Consider the following 6,000-nt stretch of genomic DNA (forward strand, 5'->3'; position numbering starts at 1 on the left):
GAAGAACCAGGGTCTTGGATTTTTTCCGCTTTGATAAGACTTTCAGTTCTTTCTCCATAAATCACAACATCCGAAAAACTACCAAACGGGCAACTTCCCATACGATCCATGAATACACCTTGCAGGGTTCCAATGAACATATCAATCAATTCTCTCTCCAACATCGGAGGTTGTACTCTCGCAGCTAGCTCGCGCCACCTCTGGGCGTATTCCTTGAAACTCTCACCAGTCTTCTGAAACAAACTCTGCAACTGGGTTCTACTCGGAGCCATGTCCATGTTATGCTTGTACTGCCTCAGATAAGCTTCACCTAACTCACTCCAGCTTCTGACAGATTCTTTTCTCAAGTCCATGTACCAATCCAAGGAGGCTCCAGACAAGCTGTCTTGGAAAAAGTACATCCACATCTTTTCATCATTAGTATAAGCGGATATCTTCCAGTAGTAAGCTTGCACATGAGTTCGGGGACAAGAAGTGCCATTATACTTGTCGAAAGATGGTGCTTTGAACTTGTAAGGGATCCTCAACCCATCAACTAAACCCATATTAGAAACATCAAAACGCAAAGAATTCTGGCACTCCATGGCGCAAATCTTTTCAGCAAGGGCGTCGACCTTTCTATCTTTTTCTTCCGCCTTTCCAAATTCATCATCATCACTGGGAATGGTGAACATATCTTCTTGCTTGTTAACCAAATGAGAAGGATGGTGAACTAGAGCACGTGCCGCTCGGGCATTATCAGCCTCTGTAATGATGGGTTGTCCATTGATTCTAATACCATGCAATTCGTCACCAGTAGCATGGTTGTTGACAGGGTTGGTAACAGCAGCGTCATCGACAGGGGTCCCTTCTGGCGGATTCTGACCGACAGGGGGAATCACCGTTTCTTGTCTCTGGACCAAGGCTCGGAGTTCCTCTTGCCCTTGCACTACCCCTTGCATCATACTCATGAATTGGGTCATGTTGGTCCTCATCTCTGCTAGATCTTCTTGAAAGCTTTCCATTACTCTCTGGTGGTTTCTGCGAGTACCGTACCGGTGAATTCCTGAATCAGCTATCCTGCTAGTGAACACCAAATAATATAAGAACACCGCAGCGGTACCTGTTATGCAAGATATGCAAATGAATATGAAAATGCAATGACATGTTTATCAATTCCAACGGGTATTCTGCCCCTTGATTCCAGTCTCACGCAAGAAGACCGAGTTGTGGATAAACTTCTGAGATCAAGATGCAATAAGGAAAACCATCATATAAATGAGTTCAAGAAGGGAAAGGCCTTAGCCAACAGTTCATCAAAAAGGATCTCCACAACAAGCCTGTGGATCATCACTACAATACAATAAGTAAAGAGAGGAACAAAAATCAGGAATCAGCCTCTTGTATACAACCCATAAGGACTGCTTCTCACTTCAGCCAGTAGTGCCACTGTGTTAGGATGATCTGGAGATTCTGTCAAATGCCGGATAAGCAGGTTCCTCTTGTGAATAACTCCATCCAACTCGTTGATATGCTCTCTGTAGTAATTCCCATCATCTTCTCCGAATACCTCTTCAAGTCTGGATTTCTTCAAACCTGCCAGCACTTTGAGTTCCTCAATCTGTCCTTGAGCTTTGTTGAGTTGATCTGTGATATGACCATTGGTTGAACGGGCGCACAGAAGCTCATTGCTCTTCTCCTTCAGCAAAATCTTCAACTTCTCCATCTTACCAGTCAATTCGGCCACCATCTCCTCCTCCTTTACCTTCCTAGAAGCTGAAAATGTATTCCATTGCTCTTGCTAACCAGCTAGCTTACCAAGAGCATCTGTTAACTGCTGTTTGACTCGCCTCAACTCAGAACTGGACGATCTCAGGGCTTCGTCTGTCTTCCTGAAGAAGTCCACCTCCACCACTAATTTCCTCTCTGCTTCACCTTGCAATCTGACGGCTTCCCCCTTCTGATATTCTGCCTCATGGAATTGATGCATGCAGCCTTGTAGCTTCACACTTAACTCCGAGTTTTCAGTTTGAAGCTCCTCCATGGCATTCTTCAATTTGTCATACTCCTCTCGGCTCACCATGGTTGACTGCTCAGGAGTTAGTGGATACAAAGGTTCTTCAATAGGAAACGGCAGACCAAACTCTTCGACTCTTCCTTGAAGCCACTCTTCATACTGAGGGTAAGTTCTACAATCTCCTTTTCCAAGGACAGTTCTTCCTCTCTTGATCACCTTGAGCCAAGCCTCAGCTGCCTTACGGGATACAGTCAAATCAGATGAAGAATGGAAAAACAGAGATTCTTCCACATCTTTTTCCAAAGGCGGAGTTCTTAAAGTCAAAAGAAATCAAAGGTCAGAACGTTTGAAATCTCCTAGAGCAGTGTGCGTACTATTGGGATTAGACATTCATTAATTAGCTGTAATCATTTTTCCCCCCAAACGTGCTATTTTGATTTTTGTGCTAACGCTGGAATGTGTGTCGTTTTGCATGTGTTTTACTTAGAGTATATAAACACTTTTCTCACATTTCACACTTATCACTCTCACTCACTCTAAAACCCTAAACCTCTCTCAAAGCATTCTCTGAAAGTTCTGCAATCTTCATCTTCTTCTTCACCATGGACGCTCAACAACAAGAAGTGTTTAACTTTTCACAACAAATGGAATCAAGTTCTACCGCTCAAACCTCAAACACTCAAACTCCAACCGTTACAGGCGTCACCATCACCCCTGTTTACAAAGAACCTCACGTTCTTGACCGAGAACGCCATATCAACCTTTCAACTCCTTTTGAAGGTTTGGATGTGTTGTGCGAATCGCTTGTTGATTTCGAAAACTTGAAGAGGAATGGCGTTGATCTCACTGAAGAGCTTCGTAAACAAGGATGGGAAAACTATTTCCAAAGGCTTTATGGTCCTATTTACCCACTTCTCGTCAAGGAGTTCTGGAGACATGCAGATGCAGATGACAACTTCATCGTCTCATATGTTCTGGGGGTGAAGATTGTTATTACTGAAGGGTCTATTGCCTCCTTGTTGAACATGGAGCGAAGTGGAGGAAAAAGGATTTACAACATTCCTCCTAGGTCAAAGCGCATTACTGATGTTATCAACCCAACAATCTTCAAACCCAACGTTGAAGGAAACCCTTCTAAGAACAAGGAGCTGCACCAGAACCTCAGAGTGTGGCTGAAGATTATTCTGGGAACCATTCACCACCGTCCAGCCTCTAACTCTTCTGACTACATCAATGCAGACCAGAAATGCATTCTGTACTGCATTCAGAAGGGTGTGAAGATCTCTCTCCCTGTTCTCCTTTTCAGATATCTGAGAGATTCGGTCAGAGAAACCAGAAACAACATGAAGCCCAGATCCTACATTCCTCTGGGAAGATTGCTATCTGACGTCTTCATTGAGCATGGACTGGTAGACCATCTGGAAAAGACCAAATTGATGGATGATCTGGCAATAGATGTGGGGAAGCCTCTGAATGCCAGAAACCTCAAGAGTATGGGGATAATCAAGAAAATTCAAGTCAGGCCAACTCTGGATACATCCTGGGATAGTTTGAAAGATCAGAGGAAGATGCCTCATGGCCTTGCCAGATTCTTCAAGAATGAACCCAGAGATGCTGTTGCTATCTATCTTCAGCGTCTGCTGGATGATGGTGTTGACATCTCTGATTTCAGCCTCGACGACTGTCTGGACTCTGAAGAAGACTTCATCAGATACAAGAGAGGTCTTTCTGAAAAGAAGGTAGCATCTCAGGCAAAGAAGGCCAGACTCGGAGAAACTTCTGGAAGCAAATCTTCAGCTCCTCTGAATATCTCTACTGGTAAGTATGTTCCTCCTGTTACCTCTAATCCTCTGATGGCTTCTTCTAACTCTCTCTCTTCACAACCTATTTATACCACCTCTGATATTTCACCCTCAATCACCAGAACCTCCCAACCTACACCAGTTCTAAATATAGCCCGTACATTCATACCTCCCTCTGAACCTAAGCAAACCCACCAAAGCACTTCATCTTCATCATCCTCAGCACCAGAATCACCCCCATATGTTTCCCTCTCTTCTGACCCAGAATTTTCTGACCCTGATTCCCCAACCATAGCCACAATTTATGCTCATAGACTTGCTTCACAACAAACACAAACACAATCTGAAGCAACTTCACCTCCACCACAACAAACAACCACCATACCTTCTGAAAACCAACCCTCTGACCATCCCACTTCTGATATCAACCCACCAAACATCTCCGCTGAACCAGAACCAGAATCTGAACCTTTAGATTTAAACCCTCTTTATGTTTCACCCCAAACATCTGAACCTCAACCAGAAGCAGAATCTGAACCCCAACCTGAATTAGAATCTGAACCTCTCACTTTAAATCTCAGCCCTCCAAACTCTCCACCTCACACCTCTGAACCAGAACCTGAACCTGAACTTTCTAAGCCTACCCTTAAGGAAGCCATCTTGATGATTGCAGAGGCTTCAGTTCAAAAGGTCGATTCTCTGGTCACTAACTCTGAAGTCAGTGATGATCCTGAATCTGTAAGGACACACTGGAACAGAGTCATTGGCTGGATGACATCTGAGGCCTTTAGGCTGAAGAGTATCTCTGAACAAGTCAGAAATGGCTACATCAGAGATGCTGAGGCAAGACTCCAGGAGAGACTTGCCAGAGAAGCTGAAGCCAGAAGGCTTGAGGAAGAGAGAATTGCCAGAGAAGCAGAAGAAGCAAGAAGGATAGAAGAAGAAAGACTTGCTAAGGAAGCTGAAATCCTAAGGCAAAAGGAAGCTGAAGCAAAGGCTCTGGCAGATGCAGAAGCTCAAGCTGCTGTTGAAGCTGAAGCTCAGAAGGCTCTGACTCTAGGGGAGTCCTCTTCTGTGATTCCTACGGTTCTTCAGACTCTGAAAGAACTCAAGCAAGATCAGAATGAACTCCGGGCCAGAATGGACAAGCAAGATACTGTCAACGAAAACATCCAGAGCATGCTTGCAATGTTGCTTCAGAGAATGCCTCCGCCTCCAAACCCTTAGGCACTTAGGATTTATTTTTTGGCTTGCCTGTTGTCTTTGTTTTTGCTATCTCTCTGAATCTGATGTTTTTTTTTTCTTGTTGCCTTTGTGCTTCTATCTATGAATTCAAGTTTTTCTCTTTACTTATTTTCTACTATGTCTTTTTGATTCTGACAAAAAGGGGGAGAAGTAATTAATAGCTCTGATGAAAATATTGTCTAATACCTTAAGCATTCTGCAACATATTTTTTTCTATAAATAAATTTATCTAACCTGGACTTAAGAAATTGCAGAAAGTTTCAGAAACCTCTGTACTTAAGAAACTCTGGTAAGAACTTCTGAACTCCCTAGCATTATCTCAGGGGGAGCTTCTGTCTATCTGATCTAATATTATTCATGTTTCATCTGCTAATTAAGGTTGTTTTGTCATCATCAAAAAGGGGGAGATTGTAAGAACAAAAATTGTTCTACAACAGATTCCTTGATTTTGATGATAACAAAGGATGAAACCAAAAATGGCACCCTAACGAAAAGTTTCTAAGTGTGCAGGATTCTAAAGAAAGAAGGAAGAAATCTGATGATGTCATCAGATGCGAAACAAGATCAGATACAAATTATCAGAAGATAAGAAGCATCTGAAGTGGAGACACGTTCAAGAAAGTCTAACTCTGAGCAAGAACAGCAAAGTATCAGAAGCATCTGAACAAGAAGTAAACTCTAGATGTTCTGACTCTGAACAACGCTATCTCTAAGCTCCAGAAGTTCTCAGCGCTATCTGAACTCACAAGAGATCAACATCAGATACAAAACTCCAAGTTTCTCCAGAAACACAAATACTCTGAGCATGGAATTGCTAATCATGAAAGAGTAACGTTTAAGTCAAGAAAAGATTTGCAAATGGATTTCCTAATTGAGAAAGAGACGTTAATCTCCAACTTCAATAAAGAAAATACTACTTGTGGTAAGTAGTCATTTCAAGAAGAAAAAGTCATCCTG

This window comes from Lathyrus oleraceus, chromosome 2 (assembly GCF_024323335.1).
Source record: "Lathyrus oleraceus cultivar Zhongwan6 chromosome 2, CAAS_Psat_ZW6_1.0, whole genome shotgun sequence".
Lineage (NCBI taxonomy): Eukaryota > Viridiplantae > Streptophyta > Magnoliopsida > Fabales > Fabaceae > Lathyrus > Lathyrus oleraceus.